The sequence below is a fragment of the Ascaphus truei genome, chromosome 2, assembly GCF_040206685.1.
Source record: "Ascaphus truei isolate aAscTru1 chromosome 2, aAscTru1.hap1, whole genome shotgun sequence".
Taxonomy (NCBI): Eukaryota; Metazoa; Chordata; class Amphibia; order Anura; family Ascaphidae; genus Ascaphus; species Ascaphus truei.
Window position 1 is genome coordinate 484,059,525 of NC_134484.1, and position 16,303 is coordinate 484,075,827.

The following is a 16,303-nucleotide window of genomic DNA, read 5'->3' on the forward strand; positions in this document are numbered from 1 at the left end:
CTTGTGACATCCAGGAAGGACTATGCTCGGCAGGGAGCATTGTGGGAAGACAGTACTTAAAGGCAAGCGGGCCAATCCCCGGAGGGGGGTGTGAAGGTACTGCTCCAATGAGTGAATGCAAGTCTAGGTTGCAGTGATAGGCTGCACAGCTGCAATAGATACCAGAGGGAGTGTGTATTGCTTTGGTGAGTGAATCCAGGCTGCAGCAAACATCAGGAGAGGTGCTCCAGGACTGCACAGTCTGCAAGGTAAGGCAACCAGTAAACCGCGGAGCGGATTCCTTACAGTACCCCCCCCCTTCACGCGAGACCTCCGGGCGAACATGAGCACACAGAGTTGGGGGACCGGGAATTGTTGCTGAACCGTCTAGGATTGGGGGTAGAGTCGTGGTCCAGAGACTCGTGGGCACTCCTTTGCATATCCCCACCCCCCAGTGAGAACTGCGGCCAGACAGGACCATCTATGGGTCTCGGGGACATCGAGTTGTTCCTAAAGTTTTTTAGGTGGAAAGGGGATCCGTAAACGAGCAGTTCCTTGGTGAGTACTGTTCTAGGATATGAGAGTGGTGGTAGAGACAACATTGGTACATGGCTCACCACGCAAAATGGCTTGGGAATCCAGGGCTGTGAAGAACCAGGGGTTTCCGGAGCAGAAACGGCAGAAGAACCCCCATTGGGAGCCCAGTCTTTAGTAATGGGACCAGAGTTCAGAATAAGCAGCATCGATAGTTGATCGAATATACCAGGGCGACCTTCGGGACAGACAAAGTCTTGGCTGACCTCTGCATGTAGAAATTTGAGAAGGACTTCTCCTCCAGAGGTCTCCCAGGTAGTGGTCAGCGAGGGTACAGGGTGGGTGGGAGCATTTCCAGGTATTGGTATGGAAGGTGACAAGGCAAGCAGTAAACCAGGCATAGAGACCGAAATCTTGGGATACGTACAGAGTATTTCCAACACAGAGAAAATGACAGGGGCAACAGAAGGTTCCGAGGGGGAAAACCACGGTTTCGCAGAGGCAGAGAAGCAATCAGCAGTGGAGCTCCCAACTTCTGTAGAACCCTCAGTGGGAGATAGTATTGTCTGGTGAGTAGGAATAGGCTTTGGGGCTTTAATAGCAGAAACCTGAGAATCAGGCAGAGCAAGGGTAGCGGAGGGAGGGGAGCTAACATCAGAAGCTGAAGTCCGTACTTCAGTGACAGGGACCTGAGAGACTACAAAAACAGCAGCGAGTAAAGGAATTGACTCCGGGGCTGGAGGCTCGGAATCCATAACAGAAACATCCAGCAATGCAGGGGTACCGATAGGAGAACCAGCGTCAGGAGCTGGTGCTTGAGAGTCAATGACGGATAATGGGGGAGTAATGATGGGAGTTAGAGAGACAACAAGCGGCAAGTTGGAACCATGGAAACTCTCAATACCAGAAACCTTAGAAGAAAAAGGAGTCTTATCCAAAGCTGCAAGGGACCTAACAACAGGGGTGCTTGTCATGACCAAAACATAAAAAGGCGTGTTTACTAGTGCAAAAATTCTGATAACGGGACTCCTAGCCAGTGGTGAGGGTGTCAGGGTTTGACTAGTGAGAACATCAGATATAGTGATAAGTGATTTAGAATCAATCACTGAGGTTCTAGGCTTGCAGGACATGTGTGAGAAAGTACCCTTTAAGACAGGAGTTTTAATTTTTACCCCGAGTAACCCAACGGTTGCTGGGGCATATTTAGATGCAGTGCTGAGGGACTGAGGTTTAGCAAGGGCAGAGAAATCAGGGGAACCAAAAGCTAGGACGGCCTCTATAGGAAAAGATTCTGAATCTGTAGGGAGATTTTTACCTCTTAGAGTATCAGGACCGACAAGGCAAATTTCAGAGAGAGGGGAAACTGTGTACTGGCTTCTAGCTAGCACATATGAAAAAGCATTACTTCTGAGTGAAAACAGTGTGTCAGCAAACCTTCCTGGGAACCCCACATGAACCCCAGGAGGGGCATAATGACCACTGTACGCTTTTAACCCCAAGCTTTGAGAAAAGGAGAACACAGACAGTACAAGGGGGGCAACCACAACTGTGCTGGTCTCTGAAGTGGGTATTTGGGAAAGTGTGTCTGGGTGAGACACACTGACCTGGGCAATGCAGGGATTTACAGTGGGGGACTCATAGACCTGACTAGCAAGGGTTAAAACAGGAATAACCTCGGGGTCTGAACACAGGGGGGTTAACACGGGAGTAGGAACCGTGGCAGCTGTTTGGCCATTCTTAGGAGAGGGAGGCAACCCTACATGTATAGCAACAGGACTAGCAAAAAGGAGTTTGTGAATAGAAAGTGGTAGTGGGTCAGTGTTGCAGGGGGAGGAGACAGCAGCAGGGACCGTGGCAAATTCCTCTTTAGGCTGTAGAGGTACCAAGACAGTTGGAGGTTGTTCCTGCTCCTCAGGATAGCCCAAGGGTCCAGCAAAAGGGCTTGAGGGAAAATGGGTATAATTAGAATGTGCGTAGGCAGCGAGGAGAGGGTCCCGTAGTATAATGGAGTGTTCGAAATCTAGGCACAGCGTATGAAACGCATCACGAGTCTGGGCCAATACCCTAAGATCCACTGTCTCCCAGTCTATAGTGGAAGTAGAAGGGTACAGTTGGGGAACCAGGAGCTGTTTCATCTCTCTAAGGCGCTGAGCTTTAGTAAGGAATTCATTACGAATCAGACTTTCCAGGAGGGTTAAACCTTCACATATGCCCGCAGTTTCAGGCGAAGGCAGTCTCTCAAACAGGTATGGTTTTCCAAACAGGGACTGGTCCGCAGCCTGGGACATATGTTCAGTTACACATTTACCAACCCCCGCCACCGCGCGGTCCGGTTTTGTGGGGCCGAGCATACTGTCACGCTTGTGCTCGCCACAAACCGGGACCGGACCGCGTGGCTGAGGTGGGGTTGTATAAGCACCAACCTAGACCGCGCAGGCAGATCCGGATTGCGCAGTTCGTAGTCGTACGTAGCAGGGTCGGGACTGGAGAAGGTAGCATCATCAGTGGACAAGCCATGGTCAGGACAGGAGAGATCAGGGTAACCATTATTCAAGCAGGCGTTCGGCAACAGGTGATCAGAAGTTCCCCGCTTCAGCTTAGGAGCGTGAGCGCGGGCGTGGGTTCTGCGCGTGCGGCGACCATGGCCCATGGTACTGCTTTCAGGAAGGTATAGGCAGACCGGAATGGGCACCAGTCCAGAGCGGGCCTGTGCAAGGAGAGAGAGAGCTACAGACCTCAGGACTCGTAGACCGGCCTCTACAGGGAAGGAGAGCCGACCTCAGGAAACTGGAAGCTGAAGTACGCACTGGAGAATCCTCCGCTTCAGCACAGGAAACCCGGACACGGCCTCTGCAATGGAGAATGAGCAGCAGGCCCCAGGAACCAGTAGATAGGCTCTGCAGTAGAAGGATAGCAGGCCTCAGGAAACAGGGAGCTGAAGTCAACACTGGAGTGTACTCCACTTCAGCACAGGAACAGGCCGCTGCATGAGCCTAGCAGCCGGCCTCAGGATACACAGGGTAATCAGGAAATACAGGCCCCTGCATGAAGACTAGCAGCAGGCCTCAGGAACTAGGGAATAACAACTAGAGAGGTTACTACATACACAGACAAGGGCTTATGGCAGAACACTTGTGACATCCAGGAAGGACTATGCTCGGCAGGGAGCATTGTGGGAAGACAGTACTTAAAGGCCAGCGGGCCAATCCCCGGAGGGGGGTGTAAGGTACTGCTCCAATGAGTGAATGCAAGTCTAGGTTGCAGTGATAGGCTGCACAGCTGCAATAGATACCAGAGGGAGTGTGTATTGCTTTGGTGAGTGAATCCAGGCTGCAGCAAACATCAGGAGAGGTGCTCCAGGACTGCACAGTCTACAAGGTAAGGCAACCAGTAAACCGCGGAGCGGATTCCTTACATATAGATCTCGAAATCTGGAAAGACATCTGGGAAGCTGCTTCCAAAAATTCATTGTGCGTTGTAATAAAAGAGAATATTTACAAGTTAATATTCAGATGGTATTTGACTTCTGCCAGGTTGCACTCTTTTTTCTCCCTGGTGTTTTCCCCTCTGTGCTGGGGTGAAGTGGTGTAGTGTGGTGAAGTGGAGAATATACTGCATATATTCTTGTCATGTCGCAAAATCCAACAAACATGGACGGAAGTGTTCACTTTAATACACAATATTCTAGAAATCACTGTCCCACACGACCCAGTATATACAGTATATTGCTAGAAAACCAATGACCAATATCTCAAAAAAAAAAAAAAAAAAAAACCTAGAGTAATATCCCAAATTTTAAACGCTATACGTTGTACAATTGCCAAAAATGAGAAACAACCTGCCCCCCCCCCCCGCATCCTTAAATCACATAAATAACAATATTTGGCATATAGTCTACATGGAGAAACTCTCAACAGACCTGAACGGCTCTACCCCGCAATTCTCTGAGATTTGGGCTCCTTGGTTCCGCAATGCAGGTATATCCCCAAATATAGACTAGAATACTTGGAACAGAGTGATACATGTGGTATTTAAATTGTTGTGTACAGTGCTATATTGTTACAAATGCTACCCCTCCCCCTCCCCCCTCCCCTTCTCCTTTATTGTTTCACAACCAGTTTATTGTATTATTGTATCCCCCCTTTTTGTGTTGTATGTTTTGTTTACCTTATTTTGTATGTATAAAAAAATGCTCAATAAAAAAAAATGTAAGTAATAAATTACAACTATCGCAATGGCGACGGGTGACGTCATCGGTCGTGTCTTCGTCACTATAAGCGCAGCCTTAGCGTTGAGATTATCTGGGTCGTGTAACAAGAAATTTATAAGCAAATTCCCATCCGGCAAAGGTTATCCCATAAATAAGTGTCTGTAACATGTAACCCCGCTAAACACACTATTCTTATGGTCACTATAACACTGCCATAGGAAGAGTGTTCACAGGAGAACCAATTGTGCAGCTCTGTCCTGTCTGATTTAACCCTATATTGAGAGATCAGCGCCCACACTGAAACCACAACGTTCATCTTCTTCCCTGGCAGTCCTGTACTCCCGTCCACACTGAGACTGCAGGGGCCATCTTGGTGACTGGCGTCCTGCCTATTAAGAGGCAGGACTTCCTCCAGGATATTGCCAGAGCATAGTTCCTGTTGATCTTCACCCTGCCTTGTTTCCTGCCTGTGATCACGACCTTGCGCCTCTGCCTGGATCATTGCCTGTGACCCACAACCCGGCACTGGAAACCCTCAAAGATATTATCACAGAACTCCAACCGAGACTCAACGAGGACGACCTCCTGACACTGATTCTTCCTACACCACCTCTCCTTTCATACAAACAGCCTCCTAATCTCTCTCTAGTCTAATAATCAGACACCAACTCCCTCCGGGAGAGCAACACAACACAAGGCACATATCCTCGCAACAGTCCAGGAGGCAAAACATGTAAGAATATCTCCACAGTGGACACTATCCACACCCTCCAAAATAACCAAACCTAAATCTAAAGGACATACACGTGCCAATCCTCCAACGTAGTCTCCTCCATTCAATGCAGGAAATGTCCCAATACAGGATATGTAGGAGAAACGCTCACATTGCACAGCAGGATGAATGTTCACAGACTCACTAACACACACACACACACACACACACACACACACACACACACACACACACACACACGAAGGCAAACCAATAGGAGACCATTTCTCACAGCCAGGTCACTCCATCTCTGACCTTTCTGTGCTGGTCCTGAAAGGACAACTCAGAAATACACAATGTTGAAAGCTCTATAAAATTTGCACTCTCGTGTATAACGTGATATGAACGTTAGGGTGAATCTGTGATTACAGAGTGGCCCTTGTTGATGACATCCAGAGTGGAAGACGACTTCATTCAGCCCAGTGCATGCTGTGTCGGCCGCGGAGCAGATGCTGTTGCTGTGAACATCATTGTCTGACCATATGACCCAGGGTGGTCTGAATGCTCACAAACAAAGGCACTTATGTATGTTTAATATTAAAAACAGTACTATACTATTTTTGCTTTCCCTTTTTTGTATATGGATTTCCCCCCCTCTCAATGGATCTGGAGTACCTATCTGGAGACAAAAGTTGGTAACTTCTAATAACCACAACGCTTTCATATCAGGTTACACACGTGAGTGCAAATTTTATAGAGCTTTCAACACTGAAATCATTTGTTGGGGTTTACAATATTGCACTATTTTGTGTTTCTACTTTCTTTCCATTGATTTGCGCACCTGTTTTTCCTTCGTTTGCCGGTTGAATATGGTTTGAATTCTACGTCGGGAGCTGCACTCATTAAGGCTAGTATACCATCTGTGTCATTTGATTTATTAGTAATGTTATTTGCGCTTGTTTATCTTTTCACTATCAGAAATACACTAGAAAGAAGAACTTGGGAACTGAAATTCAGGCACTTTTTGTATTCCAATAATGGCTTGAATTGAGATTTCAGTTTAATGACACATTACAGCTAACATGCTCTCATATTAGAGACATGTATGTACTATTATCTCCACTCGCATTGCTTCCATGTCCCAGTCTTTGTGCATACGTATGCATGATTGCATGTGTGTATATATGTATCCCTATGTGTGTGTGTGCTTGATTGCATGTGTGTATATATGTATCCGTGTGTGTGTGTGTGTGTGTATGTATCCGTGTGTGTGTGTATGATTGCATGTGCGCGCGCGTGTGTTTGCGCGTGTGTGTGTGATTGCGCGCGCGTGTGTGATTGCGCGCGCGTGTGTGTGATTGCGCACTCCAACCGAGACTCAACGAGGACGACCTCCTGACACTGATTCTTCCTACACCACCTCTCCTTTCATACAAACAGCCTCCTAATCTCTCTCTAGTCTAATAATCAGACACCAACTCCCTCCGGGAGAGCAACACAACACAAGGCACATATCCTCGCAACAGTCCAGGAGGCAAAACATGTAAGAATATCTCCACAGTGGACACTATCCACACCCTCTAAAATAACAAAAAATGTTATATATGTGTGTGTATATATGTGTGTGTATATATGTGTGTGTATATATGTGTATATGTATATATGTGTGTGTATATATGTGTGTGTATATATGTGTATATGTATATATGTATATATGTATATATGTGTATATGTATGTATATATGTGTATATATATATATATATATATATATATATATATATATATATATATATATATATATATATATATATATGTATATATATATATATATATATATATATATATGTGTATATATATATATATGTGTATATATATATATATATATATATATATATATATATATATATATATATATATATACACAGTGGTTGACAAATCACCAAAAAATCTACTCGCCACACAAAAAAAAATCTACTCGCCACCTAGTACCAAACGTGTGCTGCTTGGGCCAATATTTACTCGCCCGGGGGTTAAATCCACTAGCCCGGGGCGAGCAAATGTATAGGTTTGTCGAACACTATATATATATATATATATATATATATATATATATTGTATACACCACACACATATATACACCACACACACCACACATATATACACCACACATACATATATACACCACACACGTGTGTGTGTGTATGTGTGGTGTATATATGTATGGTGTGTGTGTGGTGTGGGTGGTGTGTGGTGTGGGTGTGTGGTGTGTGGGAATATATTTATCAAAGTTGCACAATGTTAATAAATAATTTATTCTCACAACATGGTCTCTTTTTATTTTAAATATTATATATAACACACACACACACACACACACACACACACACAGCCTCCCAAGCGCGTTTGCTGTCTCCTCTGCCAGGACAGCAAAAAGTTCATGGCAGAGCGAGCGGCAGCAAGCAAGAGCGAGCGGCAGCAAGCAAGAGCGAGCAGCAGCACCTAAGCACTTACTATGTCCCAGGCCTTAGAGACATGCTGGTTAAGTGTCATTATACCATCTCCCCTGCTGCTACCTTCCTCAGCAAAACTAGCCTTAAAGGCCATTTCAAATGTGGCCACTGCTCGGCCTGTAGGTATATGAAGCAAACGTGTGTATTTAACAACTCTACAGGCACACGTGAATATAAAAAGCTCCAGTTTCTCAACTGTAAATCTAAAAACATAATTTACTATTTAAGCTGCCCTTGTGGGCTCATCGACATTGGTATGACCACTAGGGAATTTCGGGTCAGGGCCTTAGAGCACACCCGCAATATTAAAAATGCGATTAAAGATCTGGCAGCATTTACAAAGATCTCTAGTGTCGCTAGACATTTCCGGGATGTGCATGGCTCTGACCCGTCTTTGTTGGTGGCATTTGCCATCGATAAGAGCAGTTTGGGCATTAGAGGTGGCAATATGAAGTGTCACTTCTGAGGAAGGAATGCAGGTGGATAGCTCAGCTGGGCTAAATGATTATCTTAGCTATGCTATGTTTCTCTGAATCATTTTTTTCTTCATTTTTTTTGCCCTCATGATTTTTGTCTTTGCTTTTATGCTGGTTATATTTTTAGATATTTAGCTGTTTTTTTCTTATTTCTTTTTATTCTGTGTGACTATATTTTCATATCTGATGTGTTTATATATTTCTCTTTTCTGTCATTGATATGCTTTTTATGTTCTATTTTAAGGCTTTGTTTCTTTATGATATCTTTCCTGTTGTGATCATGTTTATTTAGGCAGGAATATTTATGTCTGTCTCTAAGTTTCAGAGCTCTCTTAAAAACCTCTCCTGTGCCCTAGGAACAGGCGATGTCACAGCACTCATCGTTTTTTGATTGGCTGATATGCGAGTGGTAGTTTTTTGGTGTGAAAATGGAGTGCTTTAAATAGTGCTCACTGACTCCACAGTTATGCTCCCGGAAGAAGCCTTACGGCGAAACGGCCGTCGGAGTATCTATACCACTCACTTTCCTGTGTCCCACTGCTGCACCGTGCTGACCATCTCCTTGTTTGGAGCTTTACTGCTGATGCCGTTTTGTCCGGTCTCTGTGACTGCTGTATGATCGCTGCCTGATGCTAACAGTGAGCGGGATGCCGGGGGCTTGCATTGCCTCTTACTTACCTCTGTCTTGGACTCCCCCTTCTTCTCTGGATGCCTTGTGCAGCGTCATAGCAAGTATCTGGACATTTCCTTGCTCCACGGTAGCCTTTGGGACACACAAATCATTTTTGTCTGCCACAGCTTATATATCAGTTACACCTAGCTGTGGCATTAGGGAGTTATTTTCTCATGTTTTTCTCCCTTGTTTTCTCTGCTGACTCATTGTTTACATTTCAGACTTTGAGGGGACCCCACCTCTGCACATTTTAGACATTTATTTTCTGTCTTTCTCTGGCTCTTTATTATAACAGCCAGGGTTTAGCCATCACCTTCTAGCTACACAGCATCTAGGCTATTCATTCATTATATTTTCATTGTTGCTCTTTTTTCTGTGTTTACTTGGGTTTGTGTAGATATTGGTTTTTTTTTCCAGTCATTTGTACTATCATGTGTTGCTGATCGGCCGATCTCCATTGCATTTCCAGGGGAAATTACTTTCCCCTGGATTTGCATTATCATACCCATGTATTTTGCATGTTATATATTTTGGGTCCCTACATGTTTATTGTGTATTCTTTGGTTCAGCAGTGTTCATTTAGTATGTGTTTAGGTATATTTTAACATTATTTTTGTGTTTTGTATTGCTAATAAAATCCATTTTGTACTTTTACATATTTTTCGTGTGCTTTCAACAAACCCTCTTTTTTTGTGTTCTTATATCATATTGGGTTGTTAACGCCTAGAGATTTATTTTGATTTATGGGGCATGGTTTTGATTGCGGCACCAAGTAAGTGTGTGTGTGTGTGTGTGTGTGTGTGTGTGTGTGTGTGTATACACACACACAACTTTTTTATTGAAAATTTTTGAGCATATTCCTATATGTACTGTTCTATTTACTGTATTTCTGTGTGCATTTATTTTTACAATAGCACTGGTTTTTTTTAATGGTAAAATAAATGGTAATTTATTTCTTATATAAGACGAACACACAATGTTACACAATTCAAGATTAACACACTTACTGCGGATAGGGCTAACAAATAAATCCGTTTCCAGAACAAAATTCCTTCAGATCACCTTTTTAGAGCACTTTCCACTGACCGGTAGTTACTCACAAAAAGCCCTGGACATCTGTTACTTCGCCGCTGTTGGTGTGGCACTTGGAATTTGCTTAGAAACTTGGAAAACTGACAAATCTGAGCTGTGTCAGAGTTTTTAAAACCTCTGGTATTCATTCCTAGAAACCCTGCAGCCCAATTAAAAAACCTTAGCAATTTCCCCAGACAATCAGACAGGGTTTCCAACCCCGGAGTCTTTTCCAGGGGCAGGTGAAATATCCCTCTCTGCCCCTTAGCCCCCCACGGTGCGAGGCTCCACCGAGTCTGGGTCTTGGGCAAAGGGTGTGAGGTTGCCTTGTGTCAGGCCAGGATATGGGTGCTCCAGAATAATGGCAGGGCCCCATCTGGCCTAACACCTAGGCATCTCTGAGCCTTTTCAAGTATGGCCCTTGGACAGACACAGCGGCGCCAAGCCTGGTAACCATGTGTGCCTTCCGGAATCCATGACTTAGAAAGCCCTCAGCTCATATACAGGTCAGCAATATCTATACGTATTAAACTATTCCCGTTTAATAAAAGATGAGGTGGCCTGGCTTCTGCATGCTAAAAGTTGAGTTCTTATTCTGGTGTCAGGAATGGAGCGAGTGTAAATATTCCCTACATTCACTAGCCTCATTCTTGGCACACATTAGAAAAATACTTTAACCTTTTAAAACACTGCAAATCTGCTCAGCTTCATAACCTTAGCGTGAGCACCTTCCTGAACCCCTACTCTAGGCTCAGGATACCTGGGCATGGATGTGGGTTCCTCTGCTAACCGGGGAGCCCCTTGCTATACTAAGGACTCTGTGTATACCTGCAGATATATTTTAACCCCTTCACCTTGTCTGGAAGATGCTGCAGCAGGAACTCTGGCGGTGTCGTAAGAGCGTTTTCAGGGTACGAGGTTGGCGGAGTAATGCGCTTAGCTGTATCCGAGGATATCACTCAATCTCCGGATACAACTCTTTGGGGTATCCCATAACTCTGGAACCCCGCTACATAGACACATTCTGCAAAGACTTTCTCCGTTAAACCCACCCTGAAACTTACAGCCTAGAAATCTCCCGATCCCAGCAAAGGCAAAAATCACATCATTCTTTAATGTCGTCAACATTAATATACAGTTGCAGTAATACATTCTCGACATCTGGGTCCCAGAGCTGACACTAAGACCCTAACACACGGGTCAGGGTTAACCAAGTGGGCTTGACCATTATAAGCCTTGTTAACCCCTTCACTCTCACATACATACACTTTCTTTTACGTGCACACCTTTATAGCAAATCACATATACTGCACATATTAGTGGGTGTATGTTTGCATATTTATAGATGTTTGTTTATGTATGTACGTACATGGGCCAGTTTACATGCATGTACGGTATATAGCGGTGTATGTACTCTGCTTGTTGTGTGTGCGTATTAATAAGTGCAGGTGTGTACACTGCTTGGTGTGTGTGTTTGTGTATATTAATAAGTGCAGGTGTGTACACTGCTTACTGTGATCTTTGTATATTTGCATCTGTCACGTACGACCCTCTGCTAGCACACGACCTGCATACGGGACAAGGGCTAATACCGACGCTCGCAAGCGCACCCACTCTTCACCTCCGCAAAGGTCCGTCAAATGGACAATATCCCCTCTTACAGGATAAAAAAATCTATACACAGCTCTCAAGCTGCCCCAATCTTCACCCCCTCAAGGGTCCCTCAAATGAGTTGTATCTCTCCTCAAGCCGTCCCAATTTACCACCGCCACGAACAGCACACAAGTGAGCACGTGACTTTAGATATGCAACCAGGGTTAATACACAAAGGCTTCTCTAGCAACCCCCCTTTCTCCTCTGCAAGGAACCAGCGAGTTAACATTAACCCCCTACTCAATTGCAAATCATAACCATCCACTGCCACCACCTGAGGTTGTGCAGATATGATAAAAGATCTTAGACTAAAATATCCGCCAGGGCCTTAGGTCCCTGTTTATGATAGGAAAAACTATGCACTCTAACACAAAATCAGTTGTAGTAACATGTGCCCGAATTTAGCAAGTTATTCTCTCCAGCGTGCACAAAGTTCATTCAGAGCCCAAAGCATTACTTATTAAATGGTTTAATATATATAAACATACAGTGCTTTAACTACAGAAAAGGTATTACAAAATAAACATACAATTACAATATAAGGCAGAGCAGCTTCTTAAAATAAAAGGGGTAAAACAGAAAATCCTATACAGTACATTACCACATGCTATGGACTTTTCCCAGAGAGGCGCTGGTTCAGAAGATGAGGTCTGCCATGCTTTCCCAGCATGCCCCTGGTCAGATCTGACTTTTTACAATCTCCCCCAGACTTAGGGCCTCATGCAGAGAGCAGCGAATTTTAGAATTGGAGAGGGGGAAAAATTTTAGCTTTTTTGGAGAGTTTTTTTCTCCATATGCAGAAAAGGCATAAAACTGCATTTACAATCCTTTCTGCATATGGAGAGTTTCAACCAGCGCTATAAGCGCTATGAGCGCTGTTGAAACTAGTGGGGAAAAAAATCGCATTTTTTTTTTTTCCTCTCCACCGGCCGCGGAGCGCCAGCTGCTTGGTGGAGAGGAAAAATGTTGAAAATCGCGCCATTTTTTTGGCGCGAACAGCCACTAGATGGCGCTCGCGGCTCTCTGCATACGGCAGAAAAAAAAACTGGAGAGATTAGAAACTCTCCAGCCGCGCGGCGAGTTTCAAGGGGAAAAAAAAAATGGCGCTTTTTTCAAATCTCGCCATTTTCGGCTGTTTTTAGCGCGATTTTCGCCGGAAAATGGCGAGATTGCTATTAGCGCTGTTCTCTGCATGAGGCCCATAGATACAAAACTTTAAGGCACAGTCATAAGCCCACCCCTTTCTACAGAATACTTTGAAGCTGCTCTTCTTTGATTAAAACAATTGACACCTTGAGTGGGCTATATCCAGGATGGACCCCCACCCCAAGTAAGTTCCTTTGAAATTCAGAGCAGACAGAAACAGTCCTGACCAGTTTCAAACCCAGACACAGCACCCACCTCTATGCCTGGGGTCACCCTGCTCTCCCTCAGCTGTAGTTCTGCATTGCAGATTGGGGGAGGGAAGAGGGCTCTGTCCCTCACTTCTACATCTCCAGCTCTGCACAGACCCCCCCCCCCCCCTCCCCTCCTCTACACAGACCCCCCCCCCCTCCCCTCCTCTACACAGACCCCCCCCCCCCTCCCCTCCTCTACACAGACCCCCCCCCCCTCCCCTCCTCTACACAGACCCCCCCCCCCCCTCCCCTCCTCTACACAGACCCCCCCCCCCCTCCCCTCCTCTACACAGACCCCCCCCCCCCCCTCCCCTCCTCTACACAGACCTGCACCTCTCCCCAGAGAAGCTATAATGAAGGCGTTAAACTCCAACCAATACTCCCTCAATCTAATTACTTTCTAACTCTATTTAATAACTTTCCCAATCTTATCCTCACTGATTCCTAATGTTAATTCCCAATGTAAAATAACCCCCATTATCTCCCAGTCCCTGTGATACAGGAGGAGTAACCCCCCAGTGCCAGAGGCTCCCCCTCACTATCAGAGGCTCAGCCTCTCAGGCTCCTGTGTGTAAGGAAGCTCAGAGCAGCACTGGGATAATGTGCACAGGTCACACAAGGGAGGGGAAGGGAGGAGGAGGAAAGCACTTATCCAATAACACAGGCTGAAGATCTCTGTGCAGCAGGGGGTGGGCAATGTGAGGGGGGCACAGGAAAAGGGACTTAGAGGCTTCAGAGCCTATTCCTCAGTGTGTCCCCCCCTCAGTGCCTGAGATGTGCACTTTATCCCCCCCTCACTGTGTGTGTACTTCCTATGGGGGGTGGGGGGAGCTCCTGTGATCTCTCAGTCCTTCCCTGTGGGAGTGACCTGGATTCCCCCCTCAGGATGTGGGACAGTCTGTGCTCAGGGTCAGTGTTTCCTGCCGGAATCAAACCTCACACACCAGGACATCCGGCTGCAGCAGCGGGACCATAGAGAGGGAAGAGGCGTCTGTAGTGCCGTCTGGTGATATACTCTGTGCCGTGTGTGTAGTGACGTCTGGTGATATACTCTGTGCTGTGTGTGTAGTGACGTCTGGTGATATACTCTGTGCTGTGTGTGTAGTGACGTCTGGTGATATACTCTGTGCTGTGTGTAGTGGCGTCTGGTGATATACTCTGTGCTGTGTGTGTAGTGACGTCTGGTGATGTACTCTGTGCTGTGTGCAGGGTCGCCAACAGAAATCATGGGGCCCAGGACAAATGAAAGCAGCAGGGTCCCCCCCCCCCCTATAGCGCACGTACCACGGAATTTTTTTTAGCGCACAACTTTTACGTAACTTTTTCTTGTTATTGTTAATACGGAAAAAAACATTACAAAGCAATCTGTTTATTTTAATATTTACAACAAAAGACAAAGATACCCAATGCAATGTGACAAAAGGGGGGGATTCAGTATGGGCTGGGGGGTGAGGGAGGGGTAGCAGGGCTGGGGGGGAGGGAGTGGAGGGGAGTTGGATGATCAAATTGTTAGGGCCTGTGTGGGAGGATTTGACAGAGAGAGAGAGAGACAGACAGAGTGGGGATGAGAGGGCAACGGACTGACACTTGGGTGGGTGACACTTGGGTGGGTGACACTTGGGAGGTGACACTTGGTGGGTGACACTTGGGTGGGTGACTACGCCTGACTGTGGTTTGGTGTCTGTATTCATTCACTCACACACTCGACACGGAGACATGGGGGGCAAACGGAGCAAGGGGGGCAAACGGAGGAGGGGGGAGGCAAAAGGAGCAAGGTGGGGCAAACGGAGCAGGGGGGAGGCAAACGGAGCAAGGGGAGCAAATGGAGCAAGGTGGGGCAAACGGAGCAGGGGGGAGGCAAACGGAGCAGGGGGGGCAAACGGATCAGGGGGGCAAACGGAGCATTGGGGGAAAACGGAGCAGGGGGGAGACAAACGGAGCATTGGGGGAGGCAAACAGAGCAAGGGGGGCAAACGGATCAGGGGGGCAAACGGAGCATTGGGGGCAAACAGAGCAAGGGGGGCAAACGGAGCAAGACATGTGAATGTGCTCACAAGTGATCTTTTTATTTGCTATACAGTATGCAATACGGTGGCGGTTTCTTGTTGCCTTTTTCACCCACCATAACTTAAACCGTGATGGTAAACCCTACAGTCTTGAAAAATGCAAAGCCAACCAACTTCACACTGATGATACCCATTAAGGTTGAAACATGTGTAGCCATGCTGTAAAATGGTCTGCAGTTTCTTCTCCTGCTGGCAGTAAACCTGGTAAGTTACAGGGATGCCAGAAGTAATCATGGACCCTGGTGAGGTGCCCTATGTATGGATGGGAGTGGCTACATACTCTGAGTCCACAGTTAGTGACATCAGAGATGTGCCTGCCTCCTGAGGTATATAAGGCACAGCACTGCCCAAAGTTAGTTGTTGCTGCGTGGTTGGTAGTGAGTGTTCTGCAGAGAGCAGTTGAGTTGGAGAGTTTGGAAATGTAGGGCCCACTAGTGCAGTAACTAGTGACCCATTTCGGCATCAATTAGAATCCAGCCAGATAAGGCCATACTGTGTCCAGGGACCTGGCGCAGGGGTGATCTCCCTGCGGGGGAGAAGGGATCGCACTCCATTGGGAGGGTGTACCTTTCAAAGTGACAGCACGGAGAGATGTGCGGCTGAGCAAACCGCTGCGAGGGGCAGTCTGTCCATACCAACGTCTACAATAAAGATGCCCTGTTCAAAGATACCCCCACTGTGTGAGTGTGAAGTTACTCTCCAATGGAAGGCACCACCAAGAAGGAGTTCCTCATCAGGACCCTCTCCCTGCGGACGCATAGACCCTTATGAGGTGGAGGCGCTGCACGTGATATAGGTAGGACTCGCACACACTACCTCAGCTGCCTGTCTGGCGTGATAATCCCCGAATAACACCATGCGGGATACTCAGGCGTCCTGTTGCCTACAGGTGCACCACCAGACACGACCATGTAATGGGGCTTGGTTAGACCACACGGGCCAATATGAGATTGGGTGGGTCAGACAGGAGGGATACCCGTTACACATGTCTGTGAACGGTCTCTCTGGCTTTGCATCTGAT

At 46.4% G+C, this 16,303-nt stretch overlaps 1 protein-coding gene across 2 annotated transcripts in view; it reads right to left on the bottom strand.

Moving 5' to 3' along the window:
• LOC142488043 (uncharacterized) overlaps window positions 1-16,303 on the bottom strand; it is a 444,382-nt gene that overhangs the window by 233,263 nt on the left and 194,816 nt on the right. The gene's annotated exons all lie outside the window — the stretch shown is intronic.